This window comes from Piliocolobus tephrosceles, chromosome 3 (assembly GCF_002776525.5).
Source record: "Piliocolobus tephrosceles isolate RC106 chromosome 3, ASM277652v3, whole genome shotgun sequence".
NCBI classification, from domain to species: domain Eukaryota; kingdom Metazoa; phylum Chordata; class Mammalia; order Primates; family Cercopithecidae; genus Piliocolobus; species Piliocolobus tephrosceles.
Window position 1 is genome coordinate 57,535,268 of NC_045436.1, and position 24,665 is coordinate 57,559,932.

At 34.6% G+C, this 24,665-nt stretch overlaps 1 long non-coding RNA gene across 1 annotated transcript; it reads left to right on the plus strand.

The window, feature by feature from the left end:
- Positions 1-2,493: 2,493 nt before the first annotated feature.
- LOC111546292 lies at positions 2,494-9,633 on the plus strand. The gene is made up of 2 exons (XR_002732715.1): positions 2,494-2,676; positions 7,506-9,633. It is a non-coding gene; the product is annotated as an uncharacterized LOC111546292 (long non-coding RNA).
- Positions 9,634-24,665: the final 15,032 nt, after the last annotated feature.

Here is a 24,665-nt window from a genome sequence, read left to right on the forward strand (position 1 = left end):
ATAACGTGAAAGAGTAAAAAGCATTTCGTGCAGATCTCTGATGTAGCTTACACACCTAGAGGAAGATTAAATGAAAGTGAATTTAAAATTCTGTAACAAATTTTTAGGAGCTAAATCAGGACACTGTGGTGTTACAGAATCTAAAGAACTATTCTGAGCTGCTTTTGAAAAATAAACATACTAGTTAGCAATCTGTATGATTGAATTTTGCGACATTATCTCACTGAATACACATATTCCACAAAAAAAAAAAAAAAATATTTGTAAGTTTATCATTTGGGACTCACTTTATGTAGCAGATCTGAGCACTCATACATTCTTACATATGTTCACATCTATTAATTATCTATTATATTTTCAATGATATTTTCTTATTCTAATAAAAGCATGCTCAATTTTAACTATTTGTGTTAACTTATTTTGGAGATTCAAGATATTTTTGTTGTTGTTTATATCATTTTATTTTATTTTACTTTAAGTTCGAAGATACATGTGCAGAAAGTGCAGGTTTGTTACATAGATATACATGTGCCAGGGTGGTTTGCTGCCCCTATCAAACTGTCACCTAGGTTTTAAGTCACATGCATTAGGTGTCAGTCCTAATGCTCTCCCTCCCCTTTCTCTCTACCCTCAACAGGCCCCAGTGTGTGTTGTTCCCCTCCCTGTGTCAATGTGTTCTCCTTGTTCAACTCTCATTTATGAGTGAGAACATGTGGTGTTTGGTTTTCTGTTCCTGTGTTAGTTTGCTGAGGATGGTGGTTTCCATGTTCCTAAAAAGGATATTATCTCATTCTTTATATGGCTGCATAGTATTCCATGGTGTATATGTACCACATTTTCTTTATCTATCACTGATGGGCATCTGGGTTGGTTCCATGTCTTTGCTATAAGAAATAGTGCTGCAATAGGCTGGGCACAATGGCTGACGCCTGTAATCCCAGCACTTTGGGCGGCTGAGGCAGGTGGATTACGAGGTCAGGAGATCAAGACCATCCTGGCTAAAATGGTGAACCCCATCTCTACTAAAAATACAAAAAAAAAAAAAAAAAAATTAGCCGGGCGTGGTGACAGGCACCTGTAGTCCTAGCTACTGGGGAGGCTGAGGCAGGAGAATGGTGTGAACCCTGGAGGTGGAGCTTGCAGTGAGCAGACATGGTGCCACTGCACTCCAGCCTGGGTGACAGAGTGAGATCTGACTCAAAAAAAAAAAAAAAAAAAAAAGAAATGAATAAATAGTGCTGCAATAAACATATATGTGCATGTGTCTTTATAGTAGAATGATTTATATTCCTTTGGATATATAACCAGTATTGAGATTACTGGGTTATGGTATTTCTGATTTTAGATACTTGGGGAATCTCCACACTGTCTTCCCCAGTGGTCGAACTAATTTTCATTCCCACCAACAGTGATTCAAGTTATTTTTGATGGTTTGTTTGTTTTGCGTTTAATTTGTTTTTGTAAAGGGAGAAAAGTTTGGGCTTAAGGAATAGCATAATGCTTTAAACTTTTAGCTATTTCTTGTTTTTATTCCTCAGATAATGTCATTTTGTCATAGATCTCTGAAAATGATCTTGAAAACTTCCCACAAAAATCAACAGAACTTATGATGTTCAGAGCATAAGAAATAAATGTCACCTTACAAGATTCATCAAAATAAGCTTAGATGAAATTTTAATTGCCATACTCAAGCCACTTAAATAGTTAACCAAGACATTCTCACTTGTTTCTACAGTGATACATAGTGCTGAAAATTGTTTTGACTGCACACTCAAATTATTACAATTCAACTTTCTTCCACATCATAAATTGAAAGGATATCAAGTGGATCTTTGTAGTTCCCAATTAGGATTGAAAATAACTTATGACCAAATTAGTAGTGTAGAGACTTATGGAATGAAGTCAATTTAAAACAGAGAAATTTTTTTTGAGTTAACAATAAGAGAGAGTTTGTTGCAATAAAATTCTTTGAAATTTTAGATATGAAATTGGTACAAAAACTTAATAAAAATTCATCTATCTGATTTTTTGTGGTGATGTCACAATAATAGAAATATGGTCTCATTTTTCCTAAATATTTTGTTCATACTCTTTGATAATACTGTAAAATGTACTTAAACTACATAAGAATCTGCTAGTAAAATAAAATGCAACATTTCACTCAGAAGTAAAACATTTTCAAAATAGTGTCCATCAATTGCTTTGAGAGGGTGACAGCCTATGAACACACCATTCTAAATGTTTCCACCCTAATTGACTTTATTTTATTTATTTATTTTCTATTTTTTATTTTTTTTGAGACAGAACCTTGCTCTGTTGCCCAGGCTGGAGTGCAGTGGTGTGATCTCGGCTCACTGCAACCCACGCCTTCTGGGTCCAAGTGATTCTCCTGCCTCAGCCAACCAAGTAGCTGGGATTAGAGGCTAATGCCTCAATGCCCAATTAATTATTATTATTATTATTTTTTTTTATTTTTATTTTTTTAAGTAGAGATGGGTTTCACCATGTTGGTCAGGCTGGTCTCAAACACCTGACTTCAAGTGATTTGCCCACCTCAGATTTCCAAAGTGCTAGAATTACAGGCATAAGCCCCCATGTCTGGTCTCCCCTAATTAGCTTTTTAAATCTTCTCTACATCATCACAAGATAGGTGTTACTATGATCACTATTTTACAGGTGAACATATGAGGCACAGAGAGGTTAAGGAGGAACAGGGTAATCTGCTACAACTCTTCAACAGAGCATTCTGGGAAGGACTGTCTAACTTGTGAGAGGCAAGGGGACTATTTATAGCTTATGTATTCCCGTTAAAGTAACAGACATATGTCAAGAATAAATATTACAGAATATTTCTAGCTACAAGCTAGAAATACGAAACAGTATCAGTAGGATATTGGCAGATGATAGTAGGATTAAATTAAACTGAAATGACTAAGTAACTCACCCTTTATTCACTGCATTTAAAAGAAAAGTACGTCTTGGAGTTGAATTAAGTAACCTGGGATAGATTCTCTAAAAATTCCTAAGTGAAGCAAGATTACATATTAACATGTTATACTAGAAACAGTGTCTGAGAGAAGAATTTGGCACTGGAATCTACACTGGGAAAAATTAAATTATCCATAAATGTTTTTTAGTTTATCTTGAAAAAGGCATAGTTCCAAAAACTCCAGAAACATTGCTAGGCCCTCCAATAATATGTGTGGACTCTAAGACAATAGTGGAAATAGAGGCCCACATAATATATGTATAAATATTTTAACATTATAAACCAAACTACTCCAATAATCTGGCCTGTATTTCTACCTAGGTTCTCAATGGCCCACTTCCTGACCACCACCCTCTGGAGTCCAAAGGAGCTTTTCTTATTCCCAATGTTATTCCTACAGATCAGCCAAAGAGGAGCAAAGAGTCGTATATCTCACACAATCATGTTCAGGAAATGATCAGGTCAAGATGTGGAGTGAGCAAGCCTTTCCCCTTGGTGCCACAATTCTGACCAGTATTTCAAGGCACTTCTAAACACAGAAAGACTATTACAAGAGGGAGGAAGGAAGGAAGGAAGGTCAGTTATCTGAAGAACTCAGGCTAGCTAGAAGCCCAAGTTTGGTGTGATGGGGGCCATCATATCTCAATAGAAACAGTTTTATCTCTCTGTTAACCCAGATAGGGCTTGTGATTTTTTTTTTCCTCCACTCAGCCATAGACCCTCAGCTACATATCCTCTAGCCTGGAGGAGTCAGATCGGCTCAACTCTCTCACATGCCAAACTTTCAAAAACAAAACTAAACAAACAAAAAAACACTTTTGTTATTGGAATAAATGAGAAAAATGTATTTGTGTTTAAATATTTGTGATACATGAACCATCAAAAGCCTCACTGCTAATGAAGGCAATTGTTTAGGTTTACTTAATCTATTAACTTATCAGTTAATAACTGCTATTTATTCTGCTAGAAAGTTCCCAATGGTACAATTGTTTCCGGCTGTAGTTCCTTCCATGCTTTGTACATCTTACTTGTGGGCGGCAGAATCACCACTCTCCATGAACAATATGATTTGGCTCTGTCGCCACCCAAATCTCACCTTGAATTGTAATAATTCCCACGTGTCAAGAATGGGGTCAGGTAGAGACAATTTAATCATGGGGATGGTTTATCCCATGCTGTTCTTGTGGTAGTGAATAAGTTTCACGAGATCTGGTGGGTTTATAAATGGGAGTTCCCCTGCACAAGCTGTCTTGCCTGCCACCACGTGGGATGTGACATTGCTTCTCATTCACTTTCCACCATGATTTTGAGGCCTCCCCAACCATGTGGAACTGTAGGTCAATTAAACCTCTTTCTTTTATAAATTACCCAGTTTCAGCTGTGTCTTTATTAGTGTGAGAACAAACTAATACAACGGGTATCCACATTCTAGTCCTCAGAATTTGTGAATATGTTAATTGCATGGCAAAGGAAATTTGAAATTGTAGACTGAATTAAGATTGTTAATCAGTTGATATTAAGATAGGAAAGTTATTCTGGATTATCCTGATGGGACCAAAATAATCAGAAGGACATTTACAAGTGGAAGAAGGAGGCAGAAGAAATTAGAGTGATGAGATGGGAGCTCATAAACTGCCATTGGTGGCCTTTTAAAACAATTTAAATCTTGTTTTATGACACATAATAATTGTACATATTTATGGGATACAGTGTGATGTTTCAACACGTGTATGTATTGTTTAAATATTGAATCAGAATATTCAACATAATCTTCACTTCATACATCTTTGATATCTTTATGGTGAGAGCATTCAAAATCCTCTCTTCTGGCTATTTGGAAATATACAATACAACATTGCTAACCATAGTCACCCTGACTCCATTCCTTATTTTAAGAATGGGGGAGGGGACTCTGAGTAAAAGAATGCAAGCAGCCTCTGGGCTGTGTAAAAGCAAAGACTCCCCCAGAAAAAAACAACCCTGGAAATATGTTGTTGTTTTTTTTTTACCCTGGTGTGATCAAGTCAGATTTCTGACTTACAGAACTGTAACATAATAAATCTGTATTGTTTAAGCTACTATGTTTAAGTAATTTTAATAAAACTTGAAAGGAATTTACATTTTGCTTTTAAAGTTCTTTATTTTTGAAGCTTTAGACAGAGATCAACAAATCCTCAACAAAAGATAGCTCAATTTTTACCTTTGAAAAAAGAATTATGTTACATATCTGTAAGAATGAATACTTACAGCACAGAAAAATACTCATAAATAATATATTATTTGAAATCAGGAGTCTAATAAGAGAAAATGCAAATGAGCCTTTTCTATGAGATTTAGCTAAGTTATATGAAAAAATATGTGTGATAAGAGGTATGTATTCTGAGTTAATATATATAATTATAAAATCTGAAGAAACTGCAACAGGAACAATAAATATGGAAATTGAAATCACAAAAGAATCAATGAATTTGAAGATCATTCAGAGAAATGCTTATATCATCTTAAGATTAATTTATTCTAATAGTGCACTAGTGATAGTATTATAAGAAAAAAATAAACTCTATCATTTTTTACTGTATTTGTTTTTTTAAGACAGAGATTGGCACTAATTCAGTAATGGAAAACTAATTGTAAAATTTGTTCTGTGGTAAGTTTGGAAAACAAGGTATGGCACAGAAAGAGCATATAATAAAATAATTTGGCATAAAGGCCATTTGAAAGAGATTAATTACAGTGGTGAAACACGTCATCATTTCCCAGACAAGTAGGGAAGATAAGCAATGAGAAGGCTATGGAGGACAGAGAAGAGGGTAGAGTGCATAGAGTAACAGTCTTCAAGAGGTCAAAAACTTGTATGAGTTCAGGTCTTGAACAAGTGATATTGGATGAAATGGGACGTAGAGAGGACCAAAGAGTAGACTATTTTAGTTTTTTTTAATATTGAGAAACATTTGCTGTCTAAAATAGAGAAGAAATGTTAACATGCATGGCGGTCAAGAAACTGACAGGTAAGATTTGAAAGAGTTACCAGTTTGAGGTAAGCACAATAGAGAATAATGACAGAGTTTATAATGGAGAGAATGTCTTTGAAAGCCAAAAGCAAAAGTTGTCATAAAGGAGAAAGAGAACAAAAAAAGGTTTGAAAAAGCATTTGAATGGAAAGCTTGGTGTAGACCTACGTTATGAACCATAAACAGGCAAAGTTTATTGGTGATGCTTGTTGGTTTTCAGAAGGAAAGAACTATAATAGACTGATAACTACAAATTAACTGAAATTGTATGTACCCAGCCTCCTCATTATTAGGCAGGTGAAGATGGGGTCAGCAAAAAAGTAGCAATCCGTTGAAGGGGTTATATTTTCCAGACACATCAGGAGTTCAAGTTTTTATTAAAAATGCGAAAAGAGTTTGCTAATCAGAACGTAGGCATTCAAGATCTATCAGGATGTTAGAAAAGGCATAGATGATTGATCCTGTTGGGAAAGCAGAGTCATATAATGATGAAAGTCCGATAATACCTCTGAGACTTGAAAGTGACATAAATAAACAGAAACATGAGGCATAGAGTTTTAGTTATGATAGTCTCTTTGAGGAGGAGGAATAATGGCACAATTGTCATTTTTTGAATATTTTCCCTAATATTTTTAGTGATTTCACAAATTGTTCTAATGCCTTAAAGGACTACCACTCTGGAATATCACTCAAAGCAATGTTCTTGTGAGGATTAGGTTTAATAAAAAGTCCTGTAATGCTTGGACACATGGAAAGCTGATCAGTAGTATATAAAACAGAATTGTTATAGTTGGAAGTTATTATTATAGGTATTTTCCTCATCTTTTTGCAATACTTATAATTTTTTTTCTTAATGAAAATATGATGATTTTTCAGTTTTTAAAGCGAAATTGTATTACATTTAAAAAAATTAATGCAGAACCATTCTGTTGAAGACAATGAATGCATCTTATGCTTAACATGTTAATATGTGTTTCACATTATTTATAGATTTTGTCTACTGCATTGAAATTTGCTAGAATGCTGCATATGTACAGCTTAATGTAATCACTTCCTAACTATAATCTTTGGATCCAACCGAGTTACAACAAAATTAATCTATTTTTGTGTCTTTTATTAGTTTCTACTTCTAGGTTAAATATGGTTTGAGAAAAGTGTTTTAGAAAACTTTGAAAAATCACTAGCTTGTTAGAAAGCATGTTCTATTAAAAGATATGAGTCCTATCTCCAGGTTACTTTAAATATTAGTTTTATTCCAAATTATGTTCTAGTTTTCCTATCTTTAAAATATGTTCATGAAACATTTCACTTCTCTTATGAAATTAAATGTACTTTTAAGTTTGAAATGTATTAGGGAACTCTGATATATGCTTTTTTAAAAAAAATAACACTCTGAATTACTTTCTAAAATGAAAGCAACCCTAAAATAAAAATATATTATCAATATTCAGTTTTACCTCTGGCTTCAACTTATTTTTCTCTCAAGGTATTATTCTCTTCTCCAGCCACCCTAGGTGCCAAAAAGAAAGAAGGCCAAAGGGAAGAAAGTGGTGCTGACTCTTGCTGTCTGGAAAAAGCAGGAGACCACGAAAGTGGTGAATCTTCTGTTTGAAAAATTTGGCACTGGACAAAACTCATTTTGGCATTGGACAGAACATCCAGCCCAAAAGGGATCTCACTTGCTTTGTCAAATGGCCCCGTTATACTAGGTTGCAGCAGCAGAGAGCCATCCTCTATAAGCGGCTGAAAGTGCCTTCCGTAGTTAACCAACTCACCAGGTCCTTGGACCACGAAGCAGCTATTCAATGGGGTAAGCTGCCTGGCAACTACAGACCAGAGACAAAGCAAGAGAAGCAGTAGAGACTGTTGGCCTGGACTGAGAAGAAAGCAAAGGCGACATCCCCACTAAGAGATCACCTTTCCTTCTAACGGGAGTTAACACTGTCACCACCTTAGTGGAGAAAAAGAAGGCTCAGCTGGTGGTGACTGCACAGGACATAGATCCCATTGAATTGGTTGTCTTCCTGCCTGCCCTGTGTTGTAAACTGGGGGTTCCTTACTGCATTATCTAATGAAAGGCAAGCTTGAGACATCTAGTATTAAAAAACAAACAAATAAACAAACACTCTTTAAAATATTCTTTTAAAACTTTTAATCATTAGTTTTTCATGTCTTCAGTACATTAAAATGTCTGGTGGTAGGAAAATACTAGACTCATATATGTCTGTCTACGTAATTTGCAGGGTCCAGTGCAAAATGAAATGGAAGTTGTACCTCGTCCAAAGTGTTAAGTACTTCAAGATGGCGACAGCAGAGCATTAGACCAAGTGTGAGGTCGTTATGTGCATTTGTCCTTGTGTGACCACACAGGTCACAGGAACATGAAGCTAGACCTGAGTGTATATCCAGATATGTAAATCTTACAGATTTCTAAAACTCAATAAAAGAGAAACTACATTTTGTGTGTGAATACAAAAATTGGAATTAAATTGGCAATAGCATTGGGATTTGTGCTCAGAGTCACAGTTTACATCTGACCACAATTTCTATATGATTTTTTAAAATAAAACAGTAAGAATTTTAAAGGTTTCTGAAATTTAAAAATTATAACATAATTAACTTTGATATTTTAATTCCATGTAATTTAAAACGTTTAATAGATATGTAATGTTCCACTATTAATTTAACTAGAAGTATAAAAATAAAATATATATAATAATATATTCTACTTATTTTTAAATTATCTATGTTATGTTGAATAAAAGAAAATTTGGGAATATAAAAAAATGAGTATTTTTGAACATGTAAAGATTATTTTTTTGCTGTTTTGGCAGCACAGGAGCTTACCTCTGATCTACCTCTGCTCGGACAAACCAGTGATGCGATTTACAAATAGGTTGTAACTTCAGCCAAAACATATCACAGTAAAGATATGTAGTGACTTTTGGAGAATTTGACCTAACTAAGAATTTGTAAAAGACAAAACCTGTGGCTAAACTATAAGGCTGTTTCTTTTTAAGTCACATGTATATTTACCTGACCAATTTGTTTTACTCTCTATTTCAAGTTATCAGATGAAATTATTTTGGAATAAATTAATGAGTTGTCTGTTCTGAATAAATGTGCATGTTACAAATGCCAACACGTGTATGTATTATACAACTATGCAGCTTCAAGAACTGACTTATTTCTATCAGCTTTTTATTCACTTTTAAAAATTAGGCTACTGAAGCATATTAGAATTTAATTACACCAATTAGTACTGCCACATCAGACATATGATGTGCCTTCAATTAAGAAGTACCTAATGGGTATTAGTACAATTTAGCTTCATAATTAAAGTTCTAAGAACAGCACAAATTAAACATTATGATTACAAAACATTAAAAATCTACTGGTGAAATTAAAGCTGAATATTTTAGCTTCTCCTTTTGATCTGATTTTAAAAAAGAAAATCAGAATTATATAAAATGCAATGCTATTATTGAAGCATTCTGAATTTAAAAACAGAAATTAAGCTCACATGCCTATAAATATGTGCATATATAATGACTAAATATTAAATAAAATATCCAATCGAACACTTATGTCATCTAAGCAGCATCAAAGGTTATCATTTTGGAGTTTCACTTGGGTGGGGTGTTTTTTTGTTTGTTTTTTTCATAGAAACATTTGATATATGTGGTCACCACTCACAACGCTTGCTTCAGTGAGCATGGATGACAGGAAGCCCCAGCTACTGTTTTTCTGGTCGTATGACTGTCTTTGCACTCAGGCTGTATTTTCTCAGTCTGTACCTGGGCAATGTCTGAGCATACTGGGAGTTTTGATGAAAGTCATTTTTAAGATTTGTGATAATCTTCCAACAGAAGACTTTGGACTGGAGATTCCTATTGTCCTGGCCAAAATTTCCTAAACTGTGCTTCAGGCTGTGACTCTTTCACTCTCATCCTTCTTCCTTATCCCTCTCCTTTGACAGAGGCCAGGCTTGCATCACTGAAGACTCCCTGCACTTAGACCTGCTTTCTCTTCTTAATCTTTAAATAATATTCCTCTCATAATCTTTTGAGCGACTTATAATTGCATAGTGTCAGCTTCTTGGAAAACCTGACTTGACAAACTATCCTATTTGAAATACAGACATATACACATTTAACAATTTTTGACATTATTAGCACATTGAGTATTAAATAGTATCTGAAGAGAGATATATTTAAAAATGAAAACACCTTCCTATTGGAGTTTTCTTCAAAACAAATAAATTATTTTTAAAAAGATGACAACTATAGCAACTTCAGTCTCACCTGTTTTATCCACTAGAGTGATTTGCTTTCTCTGCTTTTCTTAAAGTGATTGGTTGAAATGTTTTAACACTTAGTTTCTTCCTAGTTTTGCAGATATGGCCTCTGAAATGGCTTATGTGTAAGGCAAATAGAGGATGTTCTTTACTGAGCTACAGCTTTTATTTCTCTCTTTCGCTTATTCTATTTTTTAAGTGAAAATGGCATTAATATCTTATTTGTCAGGCTTTCATTTTCATATTTGAGAATTCCACTTGTAGATAACCAATAGTTGTAACCTGTTCAGGTCTTTAAAAAATAGAGCCTGTTGAATGAGCAGTCACACAAAAGAAATTCTGTTCTTCCCACAGTCCATCATGCTTTACCCGTATTCAGCTTCTCACTTCTGTATCTAAAAACGTTAGATTTTATCAGTCTACTTTAAAATTTCTATTTTTTAAAACATTTCCTAAAATACTCAAATTTCCATAAAGGAAGGAGGGATAAAGGTTAAGAATAAATTCAAAAGGGTCATAAGTGGGGGAACAAGATCCAAACACAGGCTCTCTTGATGTAAAGATAGACCTTTAACCATGTACAATCAGTCTATTAAAAGAGGACTCTAAGCACAAAATTAAGAATGTAGTTGCCTCTGTGTGGCTGAAAAAGAGTGAAAGATAACTGCGAAATTATTGATGCTGTTCTTCTGCTTAAATTGGGTTGTGTGCTTACATATGTTGGTTATGTTAATTAATATGTCTCATAGGTTAGGTATTTTAATCAAATATGAAATTATATAAATACAATACACTGAGATATGATAACTAGCAACACATTGAAACAAAAAACAAGAATAGGATTGAATACTGGCAGGATCTTTATAAGGCTTGGCCTTTCACTATGGAAATAGATATCTTTTAGTCCAATAAATCATAGAGCTTACACATTTTTAGGAAAATAAAAAAAAAAATCACTAGAATAAATTAATGCTATGCCTTGTAAGCAAAAGTCTACTGAAGTGAATTCATAATATCCCATAACAGCAAAAAAAAAAAAAAAAAAAAAAGCATTCAGAAGTCCTAAGTCTATAAACCGTAAAAATAGCTAAGCACATAGAATTTACTTAAGTTCAAAATCATCATGCTCATTAGACTTATATAATTCTTGTAGCATTCCATACATACTGGATAATTATTCCCATTATTTATTACTAAGCACATTGAAATTTCACCTTAATAATTTTATTATTTTTAACTTTCATTTGTATTATAACTGTTGGTTTTAACTGATGAAGATGTAAGACAAAAATAAACATTCAGGTAAATAACTATTTTCTAGAAGGATCCAACTTGTAAGTATGGTTTGATTCTTTCTTTTTAAAATTATGTTATTATAAGTATATAAGAAATTCAGAATATAGATCCTAGGTTATGATGCATATCATATTTGTGTAAGCTGAATATATTTTAAAGATAACCAAAAAAGATAATGCATAATTAGAAATATAAATAAACATATTACTCAAGATAATTACTCCTTAAATATTCAATCCATTTAATATAGGTCTTTGCTGCCATAAAAGAACTCCCATGAGCTTCCAGAGAGACTTGTTTTATTAAATGTCATAAAGTCTCTGGCTCTGACCAATCATAGCACTACAAACACTGTTATAAACAATGTAATAAGCTGTTTAAAAAGCCAGAGATTTTTTTTTGTAATTTGAATTTATTATCATATTTTCCTGCCCACACAAAATAATCAACACATTAACATACAACCATCACATATATTCAACAATTATCATGATTTTGTTGTTCCTGCTTAAAGCATCCCTGTTCTTTTCTTGATAAATTATTTTAAAAATGTATCTCAGAATGTAATTTTATACCTACATACTTAAGAATACCTCTCTAGAAAATGCAGATATTTAGTAATACATTTTTGTATGATTAATTTATTTTTCTTCAGGATCTCAATTCAAATATTGTTTCTTATTAACAAACCAATCTAGCACATGTTTTACTATATTTTTAAGAACATAATTTGGAAAAAAAAAAAAGTCTGACACATAGTCCATGTTCAATTTACCTACTCAACTAATCTACTAAAAGGAAAAAATGACACCAATACTTATTACTCTTCCCTGAAGTTATCTTATGATACTTTTAGATTTTGAAATCCTGTAAAGTGTGTTCATTATTGGTTTCAAGTACATTTCCTAACTCATTTCAATCTCTTCTATAACCAACTGCAAGAGAAAATATACAATAGACCCTATGATTGTAGAAATAAAAGTGGAAAAAACTAGTCTAGATTTCATAAAAGCAGAGACATATAAAAACATTGAAATGATAAAGGCCATAATTAATTGAAATTAAAATTATTCCTTTGAGTTACTTTTAGTATTCTTCCAATTTTACTTTTTTGGATGTAGCAGTTATCACAATGTATGCCTTCTAAAAGCAGAGTCTGAAGTAAATATATATATAAATGGTAACATAAGCATATAAAATAAAATGTGGCAATTACTATTTTATTAAAAATAAAGGGACAGTTGGGAGAGCATAGCAAGCAAGAGAGTGAATATAATCTGAGATAAATACATTTTTGTTACATGAGTCAGGCATTTCCCAAATAAATGAAAGATGAGAGATTAGGACATAGAGTATATAGGGTGCCAGCTCATATAACACTTTGTATTAAAGGAATTTGAGATTTTGGATGAAACAATGGATGTTATTGGGAGTTTTAAGGGAATTTATATGAAGGAGGTAAAATAGGAGTCTATAGCACTAATATAAACTGGTATGTGAAAGTCAAAGCTATTTAGTGGAGTAGGTTGAATCAAAATTGATGACTAAGTAGGTGGTGTGTAAAGGAAAGGAAAAGTTCAAGATTGTGTCTTGGGTATATGGTATGTGTACTGTAGTAACAACGATATGCACAGTTATGTTGAGGCTTAGTGAATGAGGAGTGGACAGTGAAATATGGAGCAAAGTCATGCAATTCACTTTCAAGTTGTATTCTTAAAACTTCCCATGGCACCCATGAAGATTTCAAGAATCATTTCTTATTATATCCCATCTTGACTAATACCAAGTTGTTGGAAAAAATGAAATACTATTGTAACAATAAGCTGAAATAAGTGGTATTATCTTAACAATGAGAAAGTATAGCATGAGGAAACTTAAGATCATAGATGATGAAAACTGTTTCCCCACTCCCAAGAAGGGAGAGGTCGGGATTACACAAAATCATTAATCTAGGTGTTCTTCCCAGGAAACAAAGGCAGAGTTTAATCAAATAATTTCTCCAACCTTTAGTATATGGTTCATTCAAACTGTCTGGCTTGTAATATTTCAGAATTATCAATGGTCAGTGGTTTCTATGTACTACACCTTATATTTTGCCTTTCTAAATGGGCTACGAGCATTACATATCTTATCTCATTTATCTTTTAAATAACTTTAAGAAGCTAGCATAATTATTAGCCCGATTTTGCTGGTGAGAACATTGAGATGTAGAGATTCAGAATAGCTAACATTTGGTATAACTCTGATTAAAATTTAGTTCTGTCATTATAATATCAAATGAGTATGTGACCTCATACTGTAATGAGTCTCATTCTAAATATACAGAAGATGCAGCCTAAGGTCTTGTTACTTTAGGTGGTGACATCATGTATTGACTCATATTGAGCACTTCTAAATATAAGTTTTCAAGTAGCTTTTTTTTTTCTTTAGAAAGGTGCTGAAGATAATTCAGATACATTTTTGCATATTATTTTGTGTCCCTGTAGATTGCTAGTACTATGAGGGCAGGGCCGTATCTATTGCGTTAATTTCTCTATATTTGTTTTCTAATGCTGGTCCAAGAAACAGGTTGAGATGCCAAGTAAGGAGGCCATAGAAAGCATAAAGATAACATTTATGCAAAAATTTAAACATAGTGAGGGATTAAACATGTAGATAACTGAAAAACATGTAGATAACTGAAAAAGGGAACCCAGGCAAAGGGAAAAGGCAGTGCAAAGGCTCAAGACAGCCCATATCTGGCTTGTTTGAAGGGGTTCAAGGAAACCAGTGTGTCTGGCGTTGAGTAAGGAAAGGGAGTTAATGATGAGTACACAGAAGTAATTTGGGCCTTAATATACATTTTCAATTTTTTTAAATATATGTTATATTTAAATGACACATAGTAATTGTACATATTTACAGGATATTTTAAACCTCACACTGCCTTAGAATTTTGCTGTCACTATAAATAGAGGGTCACTGTAGATCCTAAGAAGAGAAGAGACATAATCTTTTATATAAAAAGGATGACTGTGGATATTGTATTAGTAACTGACTGTAAGGGGATACTTTTAGGAAAAGTCTCCTGTTTAGATGTTGACTTTATCCAAGAGGAAAACAGTAGTATTGGAACAGAAGTAGCAGATTCTAGATATTGTAGTAATAGAACAGAAGTAGTAGATTCTAGATATTGTAAAGCCTTTGAGTTTAAGCAACCAGAGGAAGGTTTTGCCATCAAATGAAATGGATAAGCATAAACAGTTTTAGTAGTGACTGGAAGATGGAAATCAGCAATTTCTCTTGAGTCATACTTACTTTGAGATTTCTGTTAGGTATCTGAAGTAATCAGAAACTAGCTGAGAAAATTGAAATCATTGGAGAATTTAAAACAAAGGAAATTGATACAGGTAATTGATAGTAGAAATAGTTTTAAAAATTAAGACTATTTTAATTTAGTGAAGCAGCCTACAATTTAGCAACAGTGGGAGGTTACCATCACCTTGCCTTGGAGAACAGGGATAGGAGGCTGTACTATTGGAGCTGCAGGGAGGGATATCTGGAGGAAGTTGGAACCACAGTGCGCCTATGTAAAAGGAGCAGGAGCCTGTGAAAAATGCAACTGTTATTAGGGATGACAGGGAGAAACTGAGACAATATCTAGATTTATCCTTGCTCCTGCCTTTCATCTTTCTACATGTGTCTCCTATTGTTTGAGCCTACCTGGAAGACAATTTTCAGAAAATCTGAGATACATAATCTACAGTGTTCATCCCCTCTGTCTTATGAACTGAGCTGGGCAGAGTGAGGAATGGGTCTCAGGAAAAATAGACCCATTAACATCACAACCTTCAGGTGGAAGTGTAAAAAATGCAATTGAATTTATGAGTGTGGAATTCGGGATAGAGATATGGCATGGAAATATAAATTTGGGAGTCATTAGCATTCACACTGCATGTAAAGCCATGAGATTGGAAGAGATAAACAAGGAAAAAAGTGCAGAGAAAGATGAGGATGGGGGGAAATAAAATACTGAGACCTGAGGTATTCCAACATTGAGTCTGAAGGACAGAAAAAACACTGCAAGAGAGAGAGAGGGAGATAGAGAGAGAGGGAGGGGAAGTGGGAGGGAGAGAGAGAGAAAGAGAGAGAAGTATACAAATAATATAAGACCAGGAAGTCAAATGAAGATAGTATTAAGAGAATAATCTACTTCAAATGCTGTTGATAAATCAAGTAAGGTGAGAAAAATAACTATAAGATTAATGAGATGGAGGACAGGTTTAATTAGAGTACTGGGGAGCAAAAATCTGTATGGAAGTTAAATGATTAAAGGGAAAATGCAAGGAACAAATGACACAGTGAATATAAATTATCTTTTTTAAAGAGTTTTGGTGAAAAAGGGATCAAATTCCCTGGTGGCATCTGACAACGAAAATGGGGAAAATGAAGAATACCGGTTGCTTATTTGCTTTTATTTTCTAATATGACAGGTGTAACAGCATATTTGTATGATCATGAAATGACCCAATAAGGAGGAAAATTTGATTATGTGTAAGAGGGGTAAGTATTGAAAAGTGTTTGTGTATAGCCTGTGTGGTCAGAAAGAGTTGATGAACAAGCAAAAGCATAAGCTTGAGGTAGGTGTATAAATATTTCATTTCTGGCAGTGATTTTCTTTAAGGAGAGATTTCACTCTGCCAAGAGCCAATTGGCAATGTTTGGAGACGTTTTCTGTTGTGACAACTTGTGGATGGAGTTACTAATAGCATCGAATGAGAGAGGCCAGGGATGTTGCTAAACGTCCTGCAACATACAAGACAACTTTTCCACACCCCATCCTAAACATAGAATTATCTGTTTCAGTTTGTCCATAGTACAAGAGAAAAAACCCTGCTCTATTAATATGCAGGATGAGTAGCATGTAATTTTAGATACTGGCATTAAGTATATGTGATAGTAGGATTCTGCATATCTTTCCTCTTGATTGCTATTTATCTATCTATTCATTTATTTATTGACACAGGAAACAAGATCGTCAGCTGGCACTGAGATTGAAGAAAAGTATGTGAGGGGTGCAAAATGAGAAAAGAATCCATAAGTTAATCTTGCATGAGAGGGAGAAGGCAATAGCTAACAAAAGAAAAGTGGGCTTGTTTGGCTACATTAAAGGCACATTTGCTTTTCAAGGTTGTGGTTTTAAAGAGATAACAATCAGCACAATTTGATTGTGTGTCTTTCTCCCCCTGCAGTTTAGTGTATAAAAGCAATTCCAAAATTGATGGAGACATGCATGAAACTAAGGCTATAGTTTTGCTAAGTCAGTCATGTTTAGTAGATAGAAATTGATTTGGTGACCAAGGGTGGAACAAAATGTTTAAAAGACTGAATAGGTGAAATAATAAAGCACATTTGTGAAACAATAAATTGCTTTCTGAAAAGGTGGATTATTTGATGTATCTTGAAGAAGAAATAACAACTGTGAATCAAAATTTATTTATGAAATCGGCAGAGAGTAAATTATTAAATAAAGTTTCAATGATCAGATTGTCATTTTAGAGTAATTATCATTATAGGACAGTGAAGAAAAGTTTGAAGAAGTTAAGTTATCGAAAAAGGAAGTTATTGTTTTAAATTAATGCACTGGTCTAACTGTGATTTCATGAAGATGATTTCGTAACTGTAACAGTAACAATAGAAATATTGAGGACAAGAATGTTGAGTACCAAAATTAAAGGTAAACTTATTGGTTGAAATCAATTCAGTTTTTAGATTCATTATGACTAATGTTTAAGAAGGAATATATAATGTCTAGTCAATATATAATGATGCAAATTTAACACATAACAAATATGGATAGAAAAAAAAATATTCTACCTTAAACACATTGCTAGACCATGTGAGTGAATTCTGTAGAATAGATTCAAGAATGGTGTGGAAAGGGGTGGAACCTCCTCATCAGTTTTCTCCCTTGATGGGGGCAGGTGTGAAGGAAAACCCCTGGGAAATAAAGAAGGCAGGTGTTCTGGTTTATTTATTTATTTATTTATTTATTTATTTTGTAAACATATTAATGCAAGTCTCTTGGAAAATAAAATAAATAGTTTTTGGTAGCAAAGTAATCATTCTTCATAAAATATTTTTAGCAAACCATGCAGAGTTGTCTAAAATTGCTTATGAAAAATAAGCCAGGAATCAATAAATGTAGGGTGATGATTCCCAAGAAAATGTCATGTTAGCTGTGTTGCTCTCTTAGTATAAAAGGATATAGTTTGTAACTGAGAATACACCTGAGTAAATAAAGCAACTGTACATTTTACTTAGAAACCAAATCTAGAAACTTGGAACAGACCACATTCAATGAGGATGAGAAGACCCAGGTCTCTCCCCACTTAACCCATACTTGACTATTTTATCTTTGAAATTATTCAGAAAGCATGATACCGAGCAACATCTTCAATCTGAGTCTGATTTGACAATTCAATGCTTTTTTGGGGTTCAGATTGGCACTGTGAGCAGGATTATCTTTTAGACCCACACATCAAAATAGTGAAAGTTTCCTTTTTCTACCTTGTGCTTCTTTTCAAAAGGAGATAATGAAAAAATATGAAAATTTGTTCTCAGAATAGTTGGCTATACATTTTTGGTATGAGGTAGTGGAATCTTTGAGGTAGGTTAAGGGAGATAAGTCTTATCATTGAAATCTGGGGGCCATAGAATACAGTCTGGCAGTACAGGTCCAGGGAGGACGTGGACAAAGGGAAATTGGATGAAAATCCCATTGACTGACTCCGGCTAGTATACCTGTAAAAGTTAACCTTTTAATGAGTTAGTTTTTAATAGGAGGAGATGATAGTGGGAGAAAAAGCTGCGAGATTATATTTTATTCACTGGAAAACCTTCTTATCCCTCCCTGGTTTCTTGGAGAAATTTCATGTATCCTTAGAAATTACTCAGAATATCGATTATTGAGCAAACTATTTATGTAACTGGAGTCCAAGGTCAGGTGATGAGTGAAAACTATATTTTATTAAAGAGCAGAATATTCACTAACAGAAAACTGGTGAATTAACATTGGCATGGATTCTTCAAATTAATGATGGAGGACATGTTGCAATTCTATTATTATTTGATGCAAAGCACTATTCATGTTCATGACTAAACATTAAGTGGCTGTAAACTTTTGAGAAAACACTTCCAAATACTGTGACAATATATCTGTTGCAGTTGTTAAGGTGAGATTTGCCAGGCCTATGCTGAGAAGGGTAACTGCTACAACTCCTCTCCAAATTGCCAATTGGATCCTCCTTTTCACATGATAGGAATGATACAAGTGTAAATGTTGACAGGCTTTATATTTTCCAGAGAGAAAACACCTTAGTTAATGCTATTGATACAAATAATAAGAGATAGAGTGAATGGGATAAGCTCATGCTTCTCTGTCTTACAAGACTTATATAACATTGAGGGCCAAATATATATATATTCAGAGAACAGTGACAAATATACAGGTTTAGTTACCGTACACGGGATTATATGGAGAAAAGACATTTATAGCATATGCACAACAGGGAGAAATTAAAAGAAGAGAAAATAGAAATGCAGCTCACTTGAATTAATTTACTGTTCAAGAAAAGATAAATAGGATTTTAAAAGTAAGCCTTGATAGAATTTTCAATAAGAAAGTAAAAGCACATTATCAACTTTTGAATCAGAGGAGAGGAGTACTGTAGCCCCCACCAATCCCTTAAATAATCTAGAAAATTTGCTTTATTTATTATGGCTGAAAAGGTTCAAATCCAATTATGAGGATGGTGATATAGAATAGAATATACTTGAACAGGGGGCTGAGTTTCCTGCCTTAATTAAAGCCATAGAATCTGAAAACAATTAAATAAAGAACTGAGGTCTGTTCATTCCAGCCCCAGTCATGAATCTGAGGTCATATGTAATAATTTGAACAAAGTTACCTGGGGTGATATTCAAAGTTTCTTATAATTAGTAGGATGTAGAGCAGAATTTACAGTAGGCCTTATGGAAAGTAGGAAAGAGCCTCATACATGCTCTAAGTGAAACCTGGAGTGCATGGAGAGAACATGAGGGAGGAAACCAAGGTAAGGATGAAGTTACAGGTTGGAATGTGTGGTTGGAGAGAATATTACCTGCTTGTGCTACCTTTACATAAATACAAAATTACAATTGGCATTCAATATGAATGGGACATTGCTGTCTTGTGTTTTCCGCAGAGGATGATGACTATGCTCACACTTCACTAAATTTTAATTAGCCATGCCAAATGGGATCCTTTGGAATTGCTCAAGCTCTCCACAGCAGTAAACATTAAGCAATGCAGAATTCCAAGGGGGCAATAAGAGACTACTGTTATAATTAAGAAAATGGTTCAGAAGGAAGTTTCCCTCTCCACATTAACTTCTTTTGTGTAGTTCTAACTGGTCAATAAGTAGGTAGCCGCTGGACATTTACAGTGGAGTATCAAGGTGGTTCTTTGCATGCTTCATCTGTACGTGATATGATGAAGAATGTACAGAAAATAAAGTAGATAAGAGGCTCTGATATGTTATCAAGATTAACTACATAATTCATAGAGCTGAGTATAAAATGAAAATGCATGGATACTTACTCAAAAATTATTAAGAATTTTGAAATAGCTACAAAAGAGATTTAAACCAATCTCAGGGGCCTCCTAAGATTTTTTTTTTTTTTTTAATTTCAAGTAGGCAAAATTTTAAGCTTCGCAGAAACAAGTATATGTTTACGGTCTTATGGATTTTTAAAAATTCGTTATCACATTGCCATAATCTGGTAAAGAATAATCTAAAAGATAGAATTCATATACTACTTTCATGGTACAATGATAATTTTCTTCTCAGAGCAAAAATTAGGAGAGGAGTTAAGGACCGTAATCATCCATATTACAAACAGAAGCTTGCTGATAAATCCACCTAGAATTTAAGGCACAGCCCAAGGTGCAAATTAATTACTGGAAATTAGTACAGATCAACTTAGGACATTCCTTAAACTATGAAAAGTAATTTATCTTTCATAGGACCCGCCAATAAGCAATTAACTCAGAGACTGTCAAGACTGTTCTAAGAATCTTGTCTACCTGTACTCACAAAATAACTAGAAATAATTCAGAACGTGAATACAGTATTGTAGTACTTTCCTGGGGCTGCTAGAACAAATTACCACAAACTGGGTAGCTTAAAACAACTAAAATTTATTATTTCACAGTTCTGGAAGCTAGAAGTCTGAAGCCAAGGAGTCAGTAGGGTCATGCTTCCTTGAAAAGCCACAGAAAAAAATCTTTTATTGCCCCTCCCTAGATTCTACTCTCACCTACACATTTTGGGAGCTTTATTACTTATAGATTTATTACTGAAATTTCTGCTTTCATTTTCAGTCTGTTCTCCGTGTGTCCTCTCTTCTTATAAAAACATCTTCAGTCATTGGAATTAGGACCCTCCTTACTCTAGTAGGAGCTCATCTTAACTAATTATATGTGCAAATTTCTAAAGAAGGTCACCTTCTGATTCTGAATGAATAATAATTTTAGAGGAGCACAATTTAACTCACTACAGGTACTGAGCAGAAATGAGCACGAAAAGTATTGTGGTAGGTGGTAGCACAGGCAATAACATTAGGCCCTTATGATTACATCCAACTGGTAAGATGATACTAGAGCATACCCAAACTAGAGCCCTTTAGGAAAAGTTAAATGGGATCACCAATTTAGACTTCTCAGGATTTCGACTCAAAATATGCCTATGGCAGCTGTTTGCTATAATCATTTTGAAAGACACATGCTATTGCACTGAATGACACAGCCAATGTCAACGGGAAGGACCAGCTACATAACTTCTGTAACCCAGTGAAAAATGAAAAGCAAGGCCTCTTGCTCAAAAATTATTAAAGGTTCATTTAGTGAAACCATTGCATCCTGAGACTAATAGGAGAAGTAAATCACAAAATCCACTGTGCCTTACTAAAATCAAGAAGTAGTAATGAGGGAGTGAAGGAGAATGCAATAATATAACTTTATATCTTTCCCAGCTCTAATACATTTATTTGGCCTCTAATGGTGGTCCCAAACCCAGTTTTAAATTTGTGTGCACCAGAGGAGGTTATACAAGACCAAAGACATGATATTTGTGTCATTTAATTTGACTGTGCCTTTTCTGAAAGGTAATTTGTGGTGTATCAAAAGTTCCTTCCCATGTAACCAAATTAGGGCTAAAGGTGAAGACAGTTCCATTATCAAGCAGAGGAGAAACTTCTGAGGTCCTTTTTCTATCACTTATAACATTTGTTTGACAGTAAACCCCCATGACACAAGTTTACCTACAAAACAAATCTGCGCATGTACCCCTGAACTTAAAATAAAAGTTAAACAAACAAACAAATAAAACCCAAACATTTGTTTGGGTGTGCTAGTAAGGTTTTTGTTATTGGTTTTGTAGGCAAACATTATGCACGATGAGTTAGGCAGCCTGATATTGGGAGGAAGCGTTTGCAAATAGGGTAAAATCATAGCAGATGGGAAAGGTGTTTATAAGTAGATTATATTACCATGGAGGGAACCCATTACAATATTTTCATGCAAACAGCTCAGAGTGAGGATATCATACTTAACTATCTTTTGCTGTTGTCATCCAAACAAATGGGCTTTGTTGGTGAAAATCTCTTGGCCTACTTACAGCAGAAAAGGGAAATTGGACTCCTACTGATTTGGATGTTCTACCTGTATAATTTCAATAAAACAAATGACAAAGTGCCCCCTGATGACTCAGCTATGTGTAGTTGACTACAGTTATCACTCAATTTCTAGGCTTTGTTTACCGTTCTAGATTATTTTTCTCCAGAGAAACTACCAATGAATTGTACAGAGCAGAGGATGCTGTACAGCATAATTTCTGCATCCTAAATGGCCATAAATCAAAGTGATACATTGCTAAGACAGTTCCCTAGTTATGAGAGAAAGCAGATAGTGGCTGCCTGTCTGGTATGTCACAACTTGATCTGATCTGTTGCTTTGAACATATCAGTGTGAATGTAAATAGAATTTATTTAAAGAATATGAAAGTAGAACATAGAAAGCCTCAGAGAATGTGATTTTACATTTGATTTAATGCTTAAAAATTATAAAAGATTCCCTCAAGAGGAATATATAGAACATTTAAGGGAAGCCTATGGCACAGCCAGATAAAACAGTATCTGGCACTAGAATATACCTAATTGAGAATTTCATGAAGCATATTATTTGGAGGTATAGACAATGCTTTCAAACTAGACACATTCAATTAGCACATAATATGAACAACATGAGTGGCAAGTTAAGCTGCACTGGACCTGTTGTCAGGTGTTTCGAAAGAATTACAGGATTTGGTCATGCAATATTAAATCTAACTGAAGTAGTGTTCCAGGAGGCCCATCACTATGATAAAAATGACTTGCTGCTTCAAACTGGGACACTAGAGGAAGCTGTTTTTAGAGAACTTAGTTGTAGTAGGAAATCAGTTTGGCTTAAGACAATGCTTGAACTGAAGACATTGAATAAATAATGACTTCCATTCTTATTAACAACACTAGGATTAACTTTGTACCCTCAGTCAGGAAGGACTATTGGATATATTAATCACTCTGGGATATTATGTCTTTAATGCTGAGTTTCAGGAATTCATAAAGAAACAAGCTCAAGGCCGGGCGCGGTGGCTCATGCCTGTAATCCCAGCACTTAGGGAGGTCAAGGAGTGAGGATCATCTGAGGTCAAGGGTTCGAGACAAGCCTGGTCAACATGGCAAAACCCCATCTCTACTAAAAATGCAAAAATTAGCCAGGTTTAGTGGCAGGTGCTTGTAATCCCAGATACTCTAAAGGGGGAAACCCACTCCCAATATTCAACATGGATTCTTTTCTATTTCCCTAAGTGTCAGTTTGTCTGAGAAATAAAGGAAAAAAGAGAGAAATTTAAAAACTGGGTGTCCCAGGGAGACATCACCTGTCAGCAGGTTCTATGATGCCCACCGAGCAGTAAAACCAGCAAGTTTTTATTAGCAATTTTCAAAAGGTAGGGAGCATACGAATAGGGAGTGGGTCACAGAGATCACATGCTTCAAGGGCGACAAAATATCACAAGGCACGAGGTCAGGGCGAGATCACAAGGTCAGGGCAAAACTAGAATCCCTAATGAACTTCCATGTTCCATTATGCACTAATTGTCATTGATAAACAAGGTTCAAGAGCAGAGAACCGCTCTGACTAGAATTTGCCAGTCTGGAATTTCCTAATCCTAGAAAGCCTGGGGACGCTGTAGGAGACTAGGGTGTGTTTCATCCCTATCTACATCTGCATAAGGTAGACACACCCAGAGGTGCCATTTCAGAGGCCTCCTCTGGGAATGCATTCTTGTCCCAGGGCTGTTAATTATTAATATCCCTTACTGGGGAAAGAATTCAGTGATACTTCTCTTACCCGTTTTCGGTAATAAGAGAAATATGGCTCTGTCCTGCCCAGCCCACAGGCAGCCAGACTTTAAGGTTTTCTCCCTTGTTCCCTGAAAATTGCTGTCGTCCTGTTCTTAAGGTGCCCAGATTTCATATTGTTCAAATACACATGCTCTACAAACAATTTGTGCAGTTAACACAATCATCACAGGGTCCTGAGGCAACATTCATCCTCAGTTTATGAAGATGACGGAATTAAGAGATTAAAGTAAAGACAGGTATAGGGAATCACAAGAGTATTGATTGGGGAAGTGATAAGTGTCCATGAAATCTTCACAATTTATGTTCTTCTGCCATGGCTTCATCTAGTACCTCCATTCAGGGTCCCTGACTTCCCACAATACTACTCGGGAGGCTGAGGCAGGATAGTTGCTTGAACCTTGGAGGTGAAGGTTGCAGTGAGCTGAGATTGTGCCATTGCACTACAGCTGAGTGACAAGAGTGAACCTCTGTCAAAAAAAAAAGTAAGAAAGAAAGAGAGACAGAAAGAAAGAAAGAAAGAAAGAAAGAAAGAAAGAAAGAAAGAAAGAAAGAAAGAAAGAAAGAAAGAAAGAAAGAAAGAAAGAAA